The sequence below is a fragment of the Setaria italica genome, chromosome V (genome assembly GCF_000263155.2).
Source record: "Setaria italica strain Yugu1 chromosome V, Setaria_italica_v2.0, whole genome shotgun sequence".
NCBI lineage: Eukaryota > Viridiplantae > Streptophyta > Magnoliopsida > Poales > Poaceae > Setaria > Setaria italica.
Genome location: NC_028454.1, coordinates 18181418 through 18202826, shown reverse-complemented (window position 1 = coordinate 18202826; position 21409 = coordinate 18181418).

Sequence of the window (21409 nt, the reverse complement as noted above, 5' to 3'; positions counted from 1 at the left end):
AATGAAATACTCAATTCCTATTGAATTCGACTGGGTTTACACAAAGTTTACGTCCTGCTTGATGTCTGCGTAGGGTGGTTACATGGAATCGGCGTAAGTGCATAGGCGGCTCACCGGCGGGCGGCGCGGGCGGTTGCGGGACGGGCCGTGCGTGTATCTGTGGGTGTGCCGTGAGGGCTTAGCCGGTATGGGAGCTTATCCAAAACCTTTGCCGAGTGCTAGATCCGGGGCACTCGGCAAAGGGTGTTTTTTCCCCCGAATTTCGTACTAACACTGCGAGACACTGCGACGTGGACCCGAGTGCCCTATTTGTGACTTTGCCGAGTGCCCTATTTGTGACACTCGGCAAACACCTACCTATATTGCATGTACAACACCACTTTTAGTAATTAAAAGGACGTAAACTTTGTGTAAACCTAGTCCAATTCACTAAACATTGCGTATTTCATTTTTTAAGTAATATTGTACCATTATTTCATGGATTTATAGCTCATATTTAATTTATATCTATTAAATTCATATACGTCCAATTAATGAATAAAAATTACCAAACGGATCTGAAAATTTCCCAAAATTTGACATGAACCTATCTATGTTCTCTATAGCCTATAAAAAAAATTTGGACTCAATGAGAATTACATTTATCGATTCATCTCAAAATCTTACCGGATCCTTTGAACTTCTCTGAAACCTCTCCGGAGATGCTTCGAATTGTAAACATCATATGTCAAAACTTGTGCGAAACCTTATCAATTTTTTACGACGGCCTCTGCATACGAAATCAAAGCATCTTGCAAAATCTCATGATTTTCAAACTTCGTTTGTATTTTTGAGAATTAAACAATCATTTGGCCACACGTTCGTAGTCGTGTTTCTTAGCAACATGTTCGAAATTTCTTTTCGTTTTCTGGGTGAGACCTCAATTTAGACTCACTAACATGAATATGATTTTTTCACTCATATTATTCCATTATTCCAACCACCTGCAGTTCAAATTTGACTTAAATCAAAAAATTACTCTAAATGAAATTAATTGATTAAATATAGCAAACCCTATAGTTTGATCAAAAAATAGTCCATCTTCTACCATGCAGTGCCAAATGCCATACATGTGGAGTGTAAAAAGTTTGGAGGGTGAAGGAGGGGAAAAAAATTATGTTTGCCGAGTGTGTGAAAAGACACTCGGCAAACCCTATAGTTTGCCGAGTGTACCCCCTAACACTCGGCAAACTGTAGAGTTTGCCGAGTGTCCCATCAAGGCACTCGGCAAACTATTGCCTTTGCCGAGTGCCCTATGTTGACACTCGGCAAACACTAACGGCCGTCACGGAGGGGCGCCGCCGGCGGCACGGGGAAGTCACGTGGGCGTAATTTTGCCGAGTGTCAAAGTTTGCCGAGTGCCTGTTGGGTGTTTGCCGAGTGTTTTTTGGGTGGCACTCGGCAAACCGGTATTTCGCCGAGTGTTTTATTTTTGCCGTGTGTTTTTTATGTTACACTCGGCAAAACGGCGTTTCGCCGAGTGCCCGAAAAAAAGCACTCGGCGAAGTAATTACACTCGGCGACGTTAAGCTTTCCCGTAGTGGTTTAGTACGTTCTTGTGGCCAAGGTTCGAGGTTGCCGCGAGGCTTCTGGGCGACCTCGATGGTTCTGCTCTTGCTGCCAAGGTTCAAGGTTGCCGCGGAGGTTCTAGCTGTGAGGTTCTACGAGGGTTTAGTTTTGAAGTTAGCCGAGTTGTTGTTTAGCTCCGAGGTTAGCCGAGTTGTTTGGCTTCGAGGTTAGCTGAGTTGTTTAGCACCTAGGTTAGTCGAGTTGTTTGGCTTTGAGGAAAGCCCTTGTCAAAGAAAACTGTGACCTATGACTAAAGGTTAAGATATGAATTAGCTTTTGTCAATTTTTGTACCGAGGTTAAGTGGAAGACATCGAAGATAACATGTAGCTTCGCTTGTTTCAATCAGGCAGGATGGGCTCAGCTTCACTGGCCATGCTAGTGGCAACATAATTATAAAAGGATGCTAGCTATTTTGGCAGTCTGACGAGGTTAAATGGAACCATCTGAGGTGGTAGGGTTAAAGGCTTCTGTCTAAAGGTGATGACCTCTGATGGGCATAACATTAGGCTCGGCGGAAGCAACGCAAAGATGAAACGAGCTTGTCACATGCAGGCTCCAAGGGTAGTTTCTGATATCCGGCAGTCATGCAAGCATAGCTGAGATCATCGCTGAGGTTCACACAGTCTTAGAACTTGCCGCGAAGCTCGGCACTTGGCGCGGAGATTGATGCTTTGCTGGCTGGGTTGTTGCTGCAAAGGTTCGGCTCAGCTGGTTGTACTGCGAGGTTTCAGCTCCAGAGATACTAGCTGCGAGAGTTCAACTCGAGAGATACTGCGAGTGTTCTTGTTTGCAAGGGTAAATCAGTTTTACAATGTTGGATTTACTTAGCCGGAGAATGATCGTTAATAGTTCATGAAGAGTTGACAACATGCAAACATAGTAAAGATGAAATAATAAGTTAAGTACTTTGAAGGCAACCAAGCTGTGTTCAAGCATTTTAACTATACTATACATCCATACAACTGATTGAATAAGAGGGACCGAAGCTTATGACCAAAATAAAGTAGCTGAATTGGTTTGATGGCGTACCTCCGAAGCCCCAGCCCAGGCGTTCAATTTGAGCGTGTGTTATTATTTTTACGTACCTTAATATTGCTGCAGGTGCTTCAAAAATGACATTGGCTGATCCAGCTAGCTTCGATCGTGTGCTTGATCAACAGACCAGCTGCTGATAGGGTCGACGTTATTATTTTTCGTTGATGCCGTCGACGTGAGGCCTGTTCACATTCTCATGCAAAGGTACTAGTAACCTCTGTTGGCTCTGTGCAGCCAGCATCGAGTAGGCTGCCAGACTAGTGGCCTCGAGGGTATGCTTGGCGCGAGGGTAGAGCTTGGTGCTTGTGAGGTTCATGCATAACCTCGTGGACGTAAGAGAAAACATTCTCTGCTGCACTCCAAGATGGTAAGCTTGAGGTTAACTTTCAAAATAGCTTTCTGTATTGGGTGAAAACATTCTCTCATGGTAATCGTGAATTTTATTTCGTGCGAAACCACGATGGACGCTACTGTTGGGATTTGGCACCCCGAACTGATGATGGAGAGAGAAGGGAGGAAACAAGTTATGTGAACAAGTGAACCAAATGAACGAATGGCCAACAAAGCTCTCCTCCAAGCCCTATGACTCTATTTATAGGAAGGAGGAGGTGGCTGTTTATATTAATTTTATTGGTGGAGTCGAATATTACAGATAGATCCCTGGATGTTACAACTGAGTCCCTAACCCTCACAAACAAGTCCCTAGACCCCATTTTGGACCTCTTTTACACAAAGGGGTCCTTAGCCTTAGGCCTCCTAAGGCGCACCCCCAACACTGCTCTCACACCTGTTTCGCACCTGGTGGAGGTCGATGCTAAGAAGAGCCTTTGTAATTTTGATGATGTATATAATTTTTGGTAAAAAAATCCTTTTTAGATCAATTTGGATTTATTTCAATGTAGAAATCTTTTTCAATGGCGGTGTAAATTTATTAGAATTTACATTTTATTGTAGATAACAAAAAGGATAATTAGCTATATTTTTTAAACTTGAGGGATGGTAGTTATATTTAAGTTGATTTAGGATGGGTAGTTATATTTCTGGAGCTTATAATTATTTCTTTTGTTCTTTTCCAATTTTTTTACTTTTTCTTTCATGTTACATAATACTAATTTCTGGTTACTCTTTTTTTTCTTTGTTTGTGTGATGGATCTTGCATAGATATAATGAAGTCAAGCATTCATTGGCACATCTTGTGATGAGCCCATGGCTCAAATTCAACTTGGTTCATTGTTACTTGATGCAAAGAAAAGCAAGATGAATAAAAGTATAGCTAATTCTACAACTTTATGAACCAAGCTTATTTTTAAATTAAATAATTTGCACATGAAGCAAAGTAAGCTGAGTAGCTTTACTACTATTGGCTCCATGCTTGTGGAGATTAGGTGACATCTACCAACAATATTTCAAGCCAGGCATGTTTTATTTCCTACAGATCGATTCCTATTCTGCTGGAGTGCTGGGAGTCCTAATTGAGTTATTATCATCGTGGCTGGATTATTTAATTATATTCCTATACATAATGTAATGCCTGTTTTGCTTACATTGCTTTGAGTCCAGTTCGTGTGTTTTCCACGTCATCTCCAATAAATTATGTGTCGTGTCTGGTTCTGGTTTGGGCCCAACTCACGTTGCTGGTGCTTCACGCACACTATATTTGGCCAGGGTGTCGGCCATGTAACATCAAATTAGTTTGATCGTGGATTTGATCCTCCTGTAGAGCGTGGCTCCAGTAAACCCTAGATGGCGATCCCATCAGGTCCTTCGTTTTAAATATTATTGTTGCCAATCCTTGTGATTGCTTGCGTGCGTGATCAAGTTACTTGGGTACTCAGTCATCTGCATTTTCAAGGAACATTTATAATATTGATGGATTGATGGAAAAGCCATCGGGCAAAGTACTAGGGAGTGGCTATCAGAAAGTGTAGATTTTTAGTAGCTTCATTGGAGTTAAGGACTGAACATCCTATGAACCATAGGCATTTGCATTCTATTTCAGGACATGGTGGTTAGGATTTAGAAGCGTGGAACCTCTTGCTCTGACCTAGCTTTGTGAATGATAAGGAAATATTAATTGTGCCAAAGTTTAGACATATGTATATATGCATTTAAATCTCTGCTGTCTGAATCTTGTGTGTACATAGATATCGAAATTTGTATAGTTTTATTCTTATGTTTTTTGGTTACATGTCAAATTTAAATGGAAATATATTTATGATTTCTATGTATTTATAAATTCCATTCAAAGTGTTGTGAGAAAAATATCATAATATTACGTACTGATGCTGAACTTTATGTTATTAGGATTCTTGCTTACTAGAATTTTTGAAATCGCGTGCGCAACATTTGAGGATCTGTCTAAATCATAAGTTAAGTTTCAAAAAGGTACATGCGAAATGGTATGTATTAAGTTTTTGGATACTGTAGTTTGTGAACGCTAAATATATAAAATTGTTATTTACTAGATTTTTTATAAACATAAATTCTTGTTTAGTGATTTTGGAAGGCATGTGCATCTCCACTAGAGGTCTTATTTAGAGTTTTATTTTGAATTGTTATATGTTATGATTTTCAATAATATAGTAAACATCAATATATGGTTGGAACTAGGTCATGTACCCTTTTCCATTGATGAGTTTTATAATGGTTTACGTGGAGGGATGTAAATAAGTATCGTAACTAATTATGATGGAATGATATATTAATAACTATGATGTCTTATAGCTATATATAAATATCTTGTACGTAATTTCTTTTTATATCACATGCGAGCCGCACGTGCACTTCAACTATCTAATTATAACGAGTGAGAGAATTGAGGAAAATTCCCACCTAAAGTTATACCCCACGTACTTCACAAAGGGCCCATCCACAGGAAAAATTGTACTACGAAGGACGAGAAGGGGAGGGAGAGATTCATTTCATCGTCACTTGCAGTACAAATTTGGCCACCGCACGTGTTTTTTTTGTCACCTGCCCTTCATCATACCCGCCCACCGCATCACTAATCACGCATTCACCGCTCATCCTTCCTTTTTTCCCCTCAATCCTACCTCTTTCTCCACACCGATCCATCTAAAATCTCCATTTGCGCCGCTCCTATCCTTCTGCGTTTGCCGTCCGCGACATCCCTCCCCCACGGTGGCCTACCTTCCCATCCATCAGTAGCAGCAACCCAAGCATCAACAGACGTCCACCGGTGTCGTTGGTCTGCTCGGTGCTTCCTTTGCCGGGCGAGCGTGACATTGGAGGAGGAGGAGGCGGAGGAGATCAGAAGGCACTATCGATAGGGAACTGCGTGGCGAATGGGGGTGCGACGGCGGTGACAGCAACGGGCGTGGGAGGGGAGGATGGGAGGCGGCAGGGGAGGAGATGGATGGTGCTGTGGCCCAGTCCTTGCGGTGGCCGCATGCCGTTGCGAGGTTGCAGCTGGCGCTCCGCTCGTCCTTGGAGATGCTGGCGGTCGGGAGCGGCAGCGGGTGGTGGATGGCGCCTCCCCACAATGCCTCTCCCACAGCCACAGGCTAGGGTTTGGGCGCCGCCATTCTATACAAGTTCCCAATGCTCCGCTCGTGGTCTTCCAGCAAATGTTGATGATTCGTCGCCATTTGCCCGAGCGCACTCCTCCTCCAGGCCACCACCGGACTTGGCCGTGAAAATGCAATGGTGGTGTCCCTAGATCAGGTAAAAAACCATGAATCTCTAGCCCCTGGCCCCTTTTGGTATGGTTCATTTTTATTTGGGTTATTTTGATCGGGGCCAGCTTTTTGCATCTCTTTTGTTAGTCTGATTACACCATTATAGCTTCAATGAGTTGGGTCCAAATTAATTATGCATTTTTGCTAGATGAGCAATGAGTCAATGTTTGCTCTACAGTTGTGATCCTTGAGGTTGAGTTTGATTCGTGTGTAACCTTTTCTTAGGATACATCATTCCTTGCGACAAGGTACTTCCTACTGTGATATATGTTTGGACACTGATTTTGCTCATAGTCATTTGGAAGGCTATATGGGATCTAGGCACGCATGCTACGTGAAACTGTGCTCCAACACTGATTTTGCTCATGGTCATTTGGAAGGCTAAAAAAAGTGGACAAATCATGACTGCAACTTCATAGAAAACCTAAAAGTGGACAACTCATGATTTGTTCAGACAAAGTGAAAATTCAGATCTTGAGCCAAGGTATTTGATAAATTCCTACCCCTGAAACCCTAACCATAGCTGTGTTCTACAACTTAGAGGTTTGTTTGTAATCCTTTACTTCATGTTGGCTGTGTTTTCTTTCCTTAATAAATATTTGATCTATTTATTTTCTCTTTAACAGATACAAATCTACCTCAATTCAACTGTGTACCCATTATTTCATCTTTAATGGAATAAATATCTAATTTTAGAGGTTCTATTTCTTGTCATCATACACGATTTTGCATGTGACTATTAAACCACAACACTCATATCCTTTATTTTTCTCCTCAATGGTTACACTACCTGGTGTGTTTTGAACAAATCAATCATTTGTATCTAAGTTAAGACTTGTATTGTTTATTTTTCTCCCCAATGGTTTGCGCTACCTGTCACTCTGGTGTGTTTTGAACTAACCAATCATTTGTATTTACTATTTTGGAAGAATAGAACCCTGGATCCAGTTAAGATGGCATGTTTTGTGTCAAGCAAATTCTGTAGTCAAAGGAACAAACATTTGAACCGGAAGATTTTTATAACTAAGAACTACTTTAAATAGTTCAGATAGAACAACTTAGAAATGAAATGGTTATATTCAATTTAATGTCTCATTCAGCTGAGCATAAGCATATTCGATTTCATACTAATATTTTGCAACTCCACTGTTGTGGAAATGATGTATATTAGTGTATGGGACAGGTGAATTACTCTACAGTACCAAGCCTGCCACACAAAAGAAGATAATAGATGTTTGCGACCGCTTGTGTTATTTTTTATAGTCCATCGGATATTACGATAGTAACTACAAACATTATATCATGAATTGGTTGATTGTGGCAATGTGGTTTATTAATTTGATGCACCAGGTTAGAGTGGATTCTAGAACAAATTCTTTGTCCTTTAGATTTGTACTATCCTATTCCGGTTCTAATACTTCATTTGAGAAATAGAGATGGAACGGAAATATATACATACATTCGCGAACATTATGTATTCTTGTTCTATGAACGCTTTTCTACTATTAGAAAATATAATGTGGTAATTTGGATGTTTCCATACAAATACTTCACTCCTAGGAATTCTCAAAATATAAGACAATTTTCAAAAACTATGTGATGCAAGTAGAGGTTTGATGGTTCAATAAAAGAATGTATTTATGGAATCACTCTTCATGATTTGGTGTTTCAACAAAAGAACTTACTATGTAATTAGGGAAGATGCATCATAGTTTCCTTAAGATTTTTTACGTGTTATTTTATGAAAAGAAATAAAATGAGAAGGATATGTTTACCATACATTGCTCCTAGAATTTCTAGAATTGGTGAAAATTCGGTACAATATTCTTATTATTTTAAAGCACTTTCCTTATGATTCGGAACATTTTAATTTTTGAAAGAAATAAAATGAATGGGACCAAATAAATTGGTAGTTCTAAGTTTTTAAAGGAGTAAATAAATAAATAAGAAATAAATACAAATATTTTTTTGTTTCCTCTCCATTTTAAAAGAGAGCCAACTCTTTATAAATCTAATGTTCTTATTTATTATATTCTTTTAAAGGCAAGAGGTGTGCATGAGGCAAGAGTTGGTACTGCAAGGATTAGTATCATAAATATTGTTACTGCAAAAAAAAGTGTAGATGGAGGACTATGCTTTTGATAAAACCAATAGGAACTCCTTCCAGAGTACAGTGCTATTTAAAATTTCTGTGAAGGACATAGAGGCTGAGAACAGGTCCTTTGATTTTTTTTTAACAAAGCCTACAAAGAACATGGACGAGAAGTACTCTTCCTAGGACAGGTAAGAAACACTAAAGGACATAATTTTTTAAAAGAAACTATTGAATGCATTGAAAGGCTTTTACAACTTTTAGCTAAATATCAATGGAGCAGTTGGACTTCTAGCTATACATCAACTCAGCGCGAGGGTGCACCGGACGCTGCTATAGCCGACGAGGACCTTGGCGAATTGGAGGAGGGGGTTAATGTGGCCCTAGGGCCGGGTATGGTAGGACAAGGATGTGGATGCCAAGTAAGGGGATTACCATCCTCTTCCTGGTGTAGAAACAAAATTTATTCATGGTAATTCTTTATCTTGAGCAATTGAGTATAGTTTAATGCAAAACTTCTTTTGGGGTATGAACCATTATTTAACTATTAAAATATGGTTTTTTTGTGTGTTCTTGGTTGTGGTAGCCTCTATCTATAGAGAAATGCTCATTCATGGCAGTTAATATTGGGACACTAGAATCTGTCAGCTTGCTTTGTCGTTCATGGAGCTCTGCAGATATGAAACAGTGAAGCTCCAGCTATATGCATGTCATTCACTTCTCTCAACGTCTTGTCGATTAAACAATTTGTCTCTTTAAGGTTATTTATTTTTAGTTAACATCAATTTTAAATTATAAATCTTTAGAGCTCTGAGGCGTTAACTTTTCAGCATCACTTTGCTCCATTCTATGATATAGGACTATCGTTTTTAAGGCACGTCTTGTGTCAAGCACATAAGCAGAGCTATTGTGCGGTGCATGGTGCTATGACCGCAGCATGCAAATTCTTTCACTAACTTTTGTTTGTCCTGTTCAATTAGTCCTTGTATTAAGTGGCACTACTCTTGAATTAATAGAATGTGTATTTTGTATCACCTTTTTAACTCTAAATATGATAGTTTCATGTTAATGTCAAGTAGGTTTCTGCATGAAGAGAAATATTGATGTTTTTACAATTCAGTTTACTTTAATACCTTTTTGTTTTTACATGCATACTGATTAATACTCGTATGTAGTCCCTTTTTATATCACGTGTGTGCCGCATGTGCCTGCAAAAAGAAAGGACAGTGCTTAAGAGAAAAGAAGGGAATAACAAATTAATAATCAATCAAGTAAGTAAGGGGAAGAAAATAAACAAGTGCTTAAAAAGGTAGGAAATAAATTTTAAGACCAAATAAGGAAATCTCACGTGATTGTCGTCCTCCTTCCTCTCCATGGCGTTCCTTCCTCCATAAATACTTGCCTTTCCCTTAGCTCAAAGTGTTCCTATCCCTGCATCTGCATAAATCCTCCCCACGCCCCTTCGCTAAAGGCCGCCTCCAACGGTAGCACGTCAGCTAGCTCGAGCTAGCAGACGTTGGATTCCTACCGACGTGGAGGAGAGAAGAAGTGAAAAATACAAGCGCTAGCGTGGGATGAAGCGGCAATCTCGCACGGATTCCCACCTGCATCCTCTGGGTCCACCACGTGAAGCGTCCTCAGCTGCACGCCGGAGGCAGCGAGTGCACAGCTGCGCGCCGGAAGGTGCGGTTCGCTCACGGGGCGCTAGCCCCCCGGCGGCCAGGCGGCGACGAGGCCGCGGCGCTGCGGGCAGCCGGCGTCGGAGCGGCTCGTGCCCGTGGTCGGACGCCGGAGGAGGGGGTCGTGCTCGCGGCCGGAGGAGAGGAGTCGTGCTCGCGACACCGCCGGACGAGAGGAGCCCAAGCTCGCGGTGCCACCGGAGGAGAGGTGCTCCAGTCTCGGGCCGTCGGAGCACTCCAGTGAAGAGGATGGCCCAGGGCACTCTCCACTCTGTTCGTGCGGCAGGAAACGAACGAGGACTCAAGATGAAAGGGGTAGATGTAATAAAAAAAAAGTCTTACATGCGGGTCCCACGGGCATCTCCAGAAACGTGCAAAGAGTCAAACCGATGGACGCGCTATCTCTTGTACCTACGTGGAAGCGCCACGTCTGGCTTAAGAGCCAGCTGCTGGCTCAACCTTTGGACAAGGCCTAACAAGCACCACTATATATAGTATCAGCAAGGCAAGCAAGAACGCTAGCTAGCACTAGTGCACTAGTGCTGTACTAATACTAGCGATATTAGGATGTCGGCGCGGAGACGCTCTGCGCATGGAATCCACGCCGGCACCGTGCCCTCAGCGGAGCCTGACGACGACGACGATACCTGCGACGTCGTCACGGTGGACTACCGGTTCTCTATCCTCGCGGTCCGCCGCTTCGTCGACGAGCTCTCCGAGGAGCAGGAGGAGGTGGTCCGGTCCATCGGCTTCGACGGCGTGCTCCACCTCACCCGCTACAACAGGCTGGACCGTCACTTCTTCGCCTGGCTCTGCAACCAGCTGGCGCCGGCAAGGAGGTCCCCTTCACCGCGCGCGACGTGCACGAGGTCCTCGGCGTCCCGAACGGCGAGCGGCCGGTGGGAGTCGGGCGCGACGACCCAGCGGAGAAGGAGGGAGACACGGCCGCCGTCCGCCAGGCGCTAGGCCTGTGCCCAGGCGAAGCGCTCACGCTGCGAGCCGCCGTGGCCGTCGTCGCCCGGCGACGCTAGGGCGCGCCGTCGCCGGGGCCGATGACGCCGTCCGAGCGCGACGCCTTCGTGGTCGCCTTCCTCCTCCTCCTCGTGGAGCATTTCTTCGCGCCGGGGCCGGTGAACCGGCGCGGCAAGGTGAACGACGAGGTGTTCCACGCGCCTCCGGCTGCCTCCTCTTCCTTCAGGTTATTATTTCCCCCAAGTCCGACTGGAATCGACGAACTGGTTCATATAAATTCATGTGATCAATTAGAAACAGTTTGCGGTAATTGTGCCATGGATATATGTCACATTTCATTTGCAACCGTGTTGCTGCACATTTTCTATTTAGGTCGATTGGATTTGGGGGCGGCGGGTTTCGGACTACTGCGTGGTGTCCAGCCTCGCGTAGCTGCCTACGGCTGCAAGTCTCTGTATCAACTGATCGAGCTGGATCGACAGCCCGAGTGGCCTGAGGGTGGCCTCAAGCACTTTGGAAAGCTTAAGGTGCCTGGCAAGTAGTGTCTGCATGCCAATGAATACAAATACAATTAGAGATTATTACCGGCCGTCAAACTTGGTTAATTTGTGTTCTTTCAATTGCAGTTTATCACCGTCAATGCAGCTGAAACGGATAATTTTCGAAGCACCTCTGAACGTCCTCCTCCATTCATGCACTCCTCTGATGTAAGGGTATCAGCATTTTTTCTTCTCTTCAGAAAGAAACCATTTTACTACTCTTACCCGTCCACTTTATCTGTCTAACCCTCTCTACAAAATTTGGGCTTGATGTACCCCAAACTATTTTAGTTGGTCCCATATCTATCCCTTAATGAAATTTATCTTTTTTTATTTCTTTGTACGTAAGTTGAGTTTTAAATTAAATTTTTGTGAGTGGATAGAGAACATGATGCTTATGTTAGAAAAATGCATTAAGAATCTTTTATGATTATTTTCATAGGTTAGGAACATTTAATACAAAATTGATGTTAGAGATAAAATTACATGAAAAGTAATTGTGAAAATTCGTAATGTTTTTAATATAGGACATCAGGTTATAAGTCACATCACAAAATTTGAATTTAAAACTCAGCTTGTATGCGAAGAAATAAAAAGGAAAATCTCATTAGGGTAGATTGGACCAACTAAAATAGGTGGGGGAGTAAATCGAGTCTAAATTTTGTTCAGGGGATTAAACAACAAAATGAATTGGTTAGGATAGTAAAATTGACTTCTTTTCTTTTAGAAATGAAGCATAAATCCTCCGTTCTTCGACTTAGTTACTTGGTGCGGTCTTTTTAGGGCATAGATTTTTCCATGATGCTTATCCTAATTTGCCACCTAATAGGGCTCAATCCAAAATAACTGTGGAAACCTATCATTTTGGTCTTGCCTCGTTGGCAAGGTTATAACTTATAAACACTCCACTTTTTTAGATTATGACTAAATTGATCTAACACAAACACACCGGTGGTGTTTAGTAGAAAAGCATGTGCCGCGCTTTGTGCGTCCTTGGTGCCTTCGATATTTCTATAGGACGTGTACTTTATCATGTGTATATATATATCGAGCTGTTTCTCTAAAACAAGCTAAAACAAGCTACAGAATAGGTTGTAACCAGCCCATCCAACCGTCCGATCGTCATCCGACCCGCGAGCCGTGCACGGTGCCCCGAGCGAGCTGGCAAGACGAGTCCAGCCCGAGCGGAGTAGCGAGTCGTTCTTTTTTCCCGCTCCTTCCTTTCCGGCTCATCCATCTACTCCGCTTCTTCACCCTTCCCGTGCGGCTCATCCAGCTCCGTCCTCCGCCCTCGCCACCGCCCAGCCGAGTGAGGACGCCACCGCGGGAGCCGGCGTTGGGGCGCATCGGGGGGCGGGCCATCGGCGCCCCGTGGCGGCAGCGGCAGCGGCGCGTCCCCCTGCCGATCTGGAGTCAGGCCTGCCGGCCTGGCCCACCTCTGCCCTCCCGCCCCATCCTGCCGCCACGGGAGATGGCGAGCGGCGGCAGCCCCCGCCAGCCCCTCCTCCCGTGCCGCCTGCCAGCCCCTCCGCCCGGTGGTGGGGTGGCCGCTGGTGCGGTAGTTCAGGAGGAACCTGGCATCCACCAGGCAGTCGCCGCAGTCGTCGTCGGCTCATCATCAGGACGGTGGAGTCAAGGGAGGCCGCGACGCCAAGGAAGGCGGCGCCGGCGAGGGAGAGAACAACCGCACAAAGGCGGTGGCCTATTCGTGAAGATCAACATGGACGGAGTGCCCATCGGGCAGTAGGTGGACCTCACGGCGTACGGCGGCGTAAGCCGAGCTCTCCGCCGCCGTCAGCAAGGTCTTCCGCGGCTTGCTCGCTGGTACTTACTCCATCGCCGCATCAGTCACGATGTCGATTTCATGGAATTCTATGTTGATGGTCATAGTTTTTGGGGATCACCCAGGCAACAGTTGGAATGTCACGGAAAATGAGGGCAATGGTCGTTCAAGCAAACACAACAGTAGCTATCCTATCAGTGATTAATTTCCGTCCCAAGGAGGGACGGTTCGTCTCCCCTTATAGTGCCATAAAGTTACATTTCCACATTCCCGTTTTGCCCATACCCAACAACTACATCCCCCGTATATTCTGTACAGGACAGTAACTTGGCCTCTACTCAAGATGTCGCTTTCACAGTGGGATTACACCTTTGACCCTCTTGCCAAGATTACTATTACAAAATTGTCCTACTGCACTGTGGCCCCAGGGGCTGCCTTCATCATTTCCTTCCCCGTTTATGAGCTTCGTCGGGGCTGAGCTAGCTTCCGTGAGCTTTCCATCTTCTTCGATCGAAGTCAGGTACCTTCGGCCTCTGTTCACGGAAGCTCTCCGAAGTCAAACTGCTGGGAGCTTTGTGAGGGCTTTTACTTTGCGATTCCTTACCTGCAAAATCACAGAAAAGACATCTTCGCACTAGTTGACTTCGGTTAATTGTTAGCTTCGTGAAGAGGGGGAGTGACGAGGTTAGAGCTAGATAAGAGGAAGGGTTCCCACCAGCCTCGTTCAGGGTGCATTGTGGGGTGGTCCCTAACAGTAGCCCCTTCGTGGGCGAGGTCAGAGGCGCCGTCGACCGATCCCGCGAAAAGTCTGAAAACGCCCTCAAAATGTCACCCTGAACGGCGGCGCGGGCCAAGGCATTTTACCGTTATATGGGGGTAGTAAGGTCATTTTGTATGTGGCGGTTAGTGGTTCGAGGCGGTTTTTACCGTGCCTATGTAAGGTTTACGGGGGGGGCTGGCCATATTTTACGCTGTCGCTTTCGAGTTGCATTTTTCGCCACTTGTGCCTTCGCTGTGCAGCTTCGTTGTGCTCTATCAGCTCCGTTTTCTTGGTGGGGTGTTGACTTTGTTTTCGTGGCAGCTAGCACCAGGTAGAGTTGTAGACAATGTCTTCGGAGAAGTTGGCCGTTCAGGCTGCCTCTAGTGGTGGGGGTAGTCCTGCTTCGCAGTCGGTGTCTATGAGCAGCGGAGAGTCCGAAGGAAAGATGTCAAAGAAGCGAATCTATACGAAGGATGGCTTGGTTTCTGCAGAAGAGGGATCTTCTTGGAGCAGTTCGCCTGATTGGTCCTCTGATGGGGACGAAGGCGAAGGTGAACATGGCCAAACCTCAAAAAGTATAGCGGGGACCGAGGTTCATGCTGTATCTTCGGACGAAGAGGAGGGGGAGGGTAAGGAGGCTGGCGAGGTTGAGGGGGGGGGGGAGGAGGATGCTGAGGTTGAGTTGAGGTCGGAGACGTCCGCCGGAGGGAAGGTTCCATGCGTTCCTACTCTTTATTTTGGGCGCTCTCAGGTGACTTCACGAGATATTACATTTTTTGAGGAGAGAAACTTCTTCCCTAAGGGGGTGGGTAGAGCTCCTGGGAACGAGGCGGTTCCCACGCCCGATGTTGGTGAAGCTGTTGTTTTTAGGGATCTGTTTACTGCGGGGCTTCGGTTTCCCTATGATAGGCAGCTGCCAGTTATATTGGATCGCTATCGCGTTAGACTGCACCAGCTGGCCCCCAACGCCATCGTGAACTTGTCTTAGTTTTACTGGATGCAACGCACATTTGGCGGGAGCGTTGATGTGGAGGGTTTCGTGAGGTTGCATGAGCTTCATATTCAGAAAAAGAGGACTTATTCTGATGATGGCAAAGGTGCTTGTGAGAATCATTTTGGATGCTGTACCTTCGTGCCGCGTCGGAAGAACGACAAGAGGAATCTACCGAGGGTAGAGCTTACCTTCGCGCAGAGGAATAAGTGGGATGATGCATGGCTGACGCATTGGTTTTATGTGAAAGTTGAAATGGCCGGGGTTGGCACTGGATTCCTATTCTGTGCGCCGTTTGGGCCGATGGACGTGCTCACAACTCCTTCGTTTATTCAGACGGCCATCGTGATGAAATGCGAGGCTGCTTATAGGGCTGCTAGGCCCTTGATATCTGGTCATGACCTTGTGGAGGAGTATGTTGCCGCCCGAGCGTGGCCTTTGTCTGCTGATTTTGCGAAGCTATTTAAGGTCGTTGAGAAGAAGGTATCTTGGAGTGAGAAGGCTATGCCGTACCCCTGCTTTGAGCTTAGTAAGGAGGGGTGCGCCGACTTGGACTCATTTGTATAGGCGGTAGAGGACATGGCTTATGAAATCTTAGGCCCGGTGACCCAGCCAGAGAGGCGCTCTTTTGAGTCTGTTGTGAGACACGGACGTCGTGTCAATTGAATTTTTGACTTGCTTGACATCGTAGTTCCGCCTCGTCCCAAAGTTCTGGGCAAGAGGCATCGTCATGGTGCTGGTGGTGAGCAAAGGAAGAAGGTGAAGTTTGATTCTGCTCACACGACGAAGTCCGTTGTTGAGTCAGAAGCGGCCGCTAAGGCGAAGCAAAAAACCCTTAGCTTGGAAGCGCAGAAAAGGAAAGATGCTACCGTGGGAGCTTCGTCTGCCATGTTGCCGTCCGGGTCGATAGCTTTGTCTGTTGACTTGAGCAAACTGGCATATGTTGTGCCTATCTCTGTGCGTCCTCCTGCTGCTGCACCTTCATCCGCCGGGCCTGCTGCACGGGCCAAAAAAGGGGCTAGTAAACCTCATTTTGCGCGTGTTACTGTACCGGGCGTTAAGGTCGATGTGCCTTCAGGAACCAGCAGCAAGATTGCACCTTCTTCCATAAGCTCAGAGGTTAAGAGCGCGCAACCTCTCTTGGTTGAAGCTGAGAAGCATAAGAAGAGGGTAGCTGCCGAAAAGGCGAAGCTTGTGGATGCATTCTCGTCTGATCCTAAGGGTGCTAGTGTCGAGGCCGTTAGATCTGGTAAGCATATAGAGGTGGTTTTGCTGAAGCTTCGGTTCTTTGATTGCGGGAGGGCTTCGGCGGCATTTTTAAGGGATTTGGAGGCAACTATGGGGGAGGTTGGTGAGGTTAGCTGCGAGGATCATGTGAGGCTGAAAGTTAAATATTATGATGTAGGTGAGAGCTTGCCGGTTGGTCTTCAAGGGCTTAACGAAGGCTTGGGCTTGAGCGGGCGCACAGAGGTTCTGGTGACGCACGTTGAAGGTAGGGTTTATAATATACACAACCTAACTTTGGACTGGGGGGATGAGGGTGAAGATTGCAGGCGCTGTGCAGATGTTGGTGGTTCGAAGAAGGTGGAGAAGGCGGGCGCGGCAACTTCGGGTGGGGTTAAAGAAATTGTTCTGGTCGCCGTTGTGGCGCGGAGATACAAAGGTGGGTGATCATTGCTGTTTGTGGACTTTGTTGCTATTGTGGCATACTTATAATTGTATCTTTGGCTTGCAGATTTTCAGCAGTCTGTAAAGTCGATGAGCTCGGAAGAGCTTTTGCACTTAGAGGCCAACCTCGTAAAGAAGGTATGGTTACTGGCTGACTTGATGATATGTGTGGTGTGCACTATCTTTGTTGCGTCTGGTGCGACTTGGCCTAATGTTCTTTGTTTGAAACTTGCAGATGTCTTATTCGTCTATGATTATAGGGGATCGGCTTGCCAAAAGCGAGAAGTCAGCTACGGAACTTGTGAAGAAGCTGGCTTCACTCAAAGCGACCATTGCAGCTATGTCCTTGGAAATGAAAAAGGTCAAGGTTGAGAATGCGGAGTTAAAAGAGGACTCTCGTAGCAAAAATTACGAGGCCAGGGGTGACGAGCTCGATCGCCTGTCTTCAGAAGTGGTGGACCTTGAGAGGCTGGTTAAAGAGAAAGATCAGGTTATCCAAGACTTGCGCAAAGATGCCCAGCGGGACAGCGAGATTATCTCGGGCTTGAAATCTAAGGTTGGCCAGATGGAGCCTGAGTTAGAAACGAGGGCAAAATTGTTGAGCCAAATAGAGTCTACTCTAAGGGAGAGGTTTGAGAAAGTTCACGAAGTTTATAAGGCCTCCCTTGGCGTGTTTGGCGCCGAGCCTGATGACTGCTCGCTGGAAGAAGGGTGTGAGCGTATGTTCGAATGGTTGTTAGACGAGGTCAAGAGTCTCCCCGAGGTTCTTGAGGGCTTGAATGATTACTCCGCCGTGTTCTGCTTGGAAAGCGCCCTTCACTTGCTGGAGCAACAAGGATGCGAGCACATTAAAAATATTGCCAAAGACAATTATGTTGCGCCGGCTGCCTCAGATATTGGATGCGCTCCGAAGTCTTTTGTTGTGGAGAATGCAAAGAAGAATTAATTCGAGCGCATGTGGTCAACCTCCGGGCAGGAGTACGTGAAGAGGCTGGCTTGCGAGCGGTTAGCTCAGCTTCGCTCGCAGCCTAGTGCTGTTAACGAAGATGATGCTGCGGAGTACATTATTTGTTTATTGGTTTTTTTAATGTAAAGGTGATGAAGTCAGATACTTTTGATTGTGTACGAAGTTTTGGCTTGTGAAGCACTCGTGCACTTATGTATTTTTTAAATTGTTGTACTTATGTATTTTTGATTCGTGCATCAATTGCAAGGTTAGATAAGTCAAAGCTGGGTTGCCATGTTGGGCAGCCTGCTGACTTAGTTATTGCGAGAGCCGGTTGATACAGCGACCTGCGGTCGCTTCAACCATAACTGCACGTGTTGTTGGACTTTACGTTGTTTGACCTCGTGCGAGGTCGGAGTGGTTATTTGATTTTGGAACTGTACATGTTGCCAAGTGTTTTTTGAAAAATGTCACCCCCCCTTTTGCGACATTGTGAGATAGAGGTTAGATAACTTATGCTTGGGGGCTCTCCTCTTGCGAGGTTGCAGAAATTTTCCACGTTCTTTCGAAAAACGTCGCCCCTACTTTGTCGAAGCTGTAGGAAAGAGGTTTTAGTTTGTTTTTTGCATGTTCAAACGTGATTTTACACAACTTGCTGTTGCTTCTACGCGCGAGGTCTTGCAACTTGTTATTGCTTTATTCAGGTGTAAAACTCCTCCGCGCACGGGCGCGAGGTCACGCAACTTGTTGCTTCATTTATGCAAAAACTTCTCCACGCACTGGCGCGAGGTCACGCAACTTGTTGTTGCTTTCTCAAACGAAAAACTCCTTCACGGACTGGCGTGAGGTCACGCAACTTGTTGTTGCTTTCTCAAACGAAAAACTCCTCCGCGCACGGGCGCAAGGTCATGCAACTTGTTGTTGCTTTCTCAAACAAAAAACTCCTCCGCGCATGGGCACGAGGTCAGGCAACTTGTTGTTACTTTCTCAAATGAAAAACTCCTTCGCGCACTGGCGCGAGGTTACGCAACTTGTTGTTGCTTGCTCAAACAAAAAACTCCTCCACGTACGGGCGCGAGGCTATGCAACTTGTTATTGCTTGCTCAAACGAAAAACTCCTACGCGCACGGGTGCGAGGCTACGCAACTTGTTGTTGCTTGCTGAAACGAAAAACATTTTTAGGGGAAGTCTCCTTTCTTTCTTTGTAAAAAAGGTGTACATGTTGGAGGTATGCCCTAGAGGCAATCATAGAGATGATGATATTCCATTTGTATCCATAATTTATGTTGTGTTCCTTGAATATCCATTAAAGGCTACTTGAATTGATTTGCAATTATGTGAATTGTGTGTGAAACTCTTTACTTGTATGGTTATTGTAAAGTTGTCCCTAGTCGGAGTTCATGTGAGGACACACATGAATATCAGACTAGCACATGTATTAGTTGATGACTATGTTTCACAAGTCATGAACATGGAGATGTTGAACTAATAATGTGGGCACATGTGGAGACATGTGCTAGGACTGACCCAACACGAGAAGTAGTTCTCTCTTTGAACAACATATACGCTTTGTCCTTAGACTTGAGATTGTCGCATGTATTCAAGATGTGGATCGACTTACTTATAAAGGTAGCATTTGGGTTTGTCAAGAAGCATGCTATGAGACATGGTCAATCAAGATGGGATTTGCCCCTCTCTGATTGAGAGTGATATCTCTGGGCCCCTCGAGTGATCAGATCCGAAAATGCATGGCCATGCTATGTACGGTTAAGCGTTAACCTACAAAGGGATTCCGAATCATAGGATCGAGAAAGAGCGGTCGGCTTGAAGCTAGACCAAATATCGTGAGGCAAAGGGAATAGCATGTATATAATGTTGTGATGGTTCATCTGATATGATCTTCGTGTGCATATAGGAGTTGGCACGTCTTGCTAGAGGCCGCTACCGACTATTGGGCCGAGTAGGAGTACTCGGGTCATGTCTATACGTATCCGAACCCATAGGGTCGCACACTTAAGGGGCTGAAAGCCCAATTCGGATGTAATCCAAGTTGGATTAGGTTTAGAAGTACCAATGGGCCTCGGATCCAGAGGCCCGTTAGGAACCTCTATAAATAGAAGGGTGGGGGCGCCCTAGGGTTTACACCTTTTTGGTGAAACACATCTGCCGCGCCTCCTATGCCCTCGCCTGTTGCAACTCACGGATCTAGCAGTCCAGCTTGCGACGCTTCCTCCCTGCACGTGTGGATACCTTGGAGGTGTTGCGCCTGCAGCACTTGGACGAGCTGCCGACGAGCCACGACGAGCCGATGACGAGCCGCGGCACGAGGGCGATCTTGCTGCACGTGGACGAGCTGCTGGACGTCAACGTGATCAACTACGTACGACTACGCTGATCGACTTCGCTGCATCAACGCGAATCTACATCTTCCGCACCAGTGCGTCGAGTGGTAATCCCGTGATCCTTATACGGCAGTTTTCCTGGTTTACGCGGTAGAAAATTTTGATTTGCGCTAGTGTAGCCTATCTCGTATCCTAATAGTGGTATCAGAGCCGTAGCTATTTAGTTTTAGATTCGGGATGTGTGCATATGGAGATATGCGAGTTTTCAATTTGATCTATGTCCTGGTTTCGTGTTCTTGCTGCAATGGTAGTGTAACGACATACTCCTACTGGTCGGGTTTCCGCCATCGAAGTTAAGTGATACACGTAATTCCAGTTGCAATGAGCGAAGATCAATGTGATTGATCGAATCGAAATCCAAGTTCATACACCAGGCGCATGAGATGTGCAATAGTAGATGGGATCTACTACCGGGGTCGGGATTTTGCCGTGTGCATATGCTTCGGTAAATCAGCCGTAACTTTTCGGTACGATCTCGGATCGGGGCGAATTTTATATAAAAATTGATCTACAAAAAAAGTTACACACGAAATTCAACCTCTTTGCCATTTTCGGTGAAATTAGATTTCCCAAATTCGGCTTGGAAGATGGAGTTTCGGGCCTCCGAAGTTTTGAACATTAGGACGCTTAACTTTGTTTTGCAGGATGTATGTATCTTGTGATCAGTATGGCCCCTTTGTGTATGTGATGCATGTGTGTAACTCATTCGTGACCTGCGTGTCGCGCGTACGGCAACACGGCAGGAGCCATATGTGTTGTCACTTTAATATATTTAATGGTCTGCGTACCAATCTGTGATGATCGAAGCAACTATGTAATCTTCATTACTAGCTTTTTTACTAGCTATTAGGCGTAATAGCATGTTCTAATTCTTGAAGGACTCATCACCAGGAGGATGGCGCACATGGAACATGGAGATGGAGATCACCATGGAGATGGAGATCACCATGGTGAACAGGTTCTGTGGAGATGGAGATCACCATAAGAAAACGGGCCATACCGTGTCACAACTGTGTGAATGCTATTCTGTTTATGTTTTACTTTCTGCATGTTGTGATGTTAGAAGTAGAACGATCCCTCACAAAGTTTAAGTTAGTATGCCCTCCCAACTAAAACTTGCACCGTCTCATGTCTTGTACAATTAGTGGTGGGTCTATGAAATTAGGGTGCCACTAGTTTTCCTTGATTAGACGGGTTTGTGTCAGACACTTACACGCATAAGGGTTGGTTTGCTT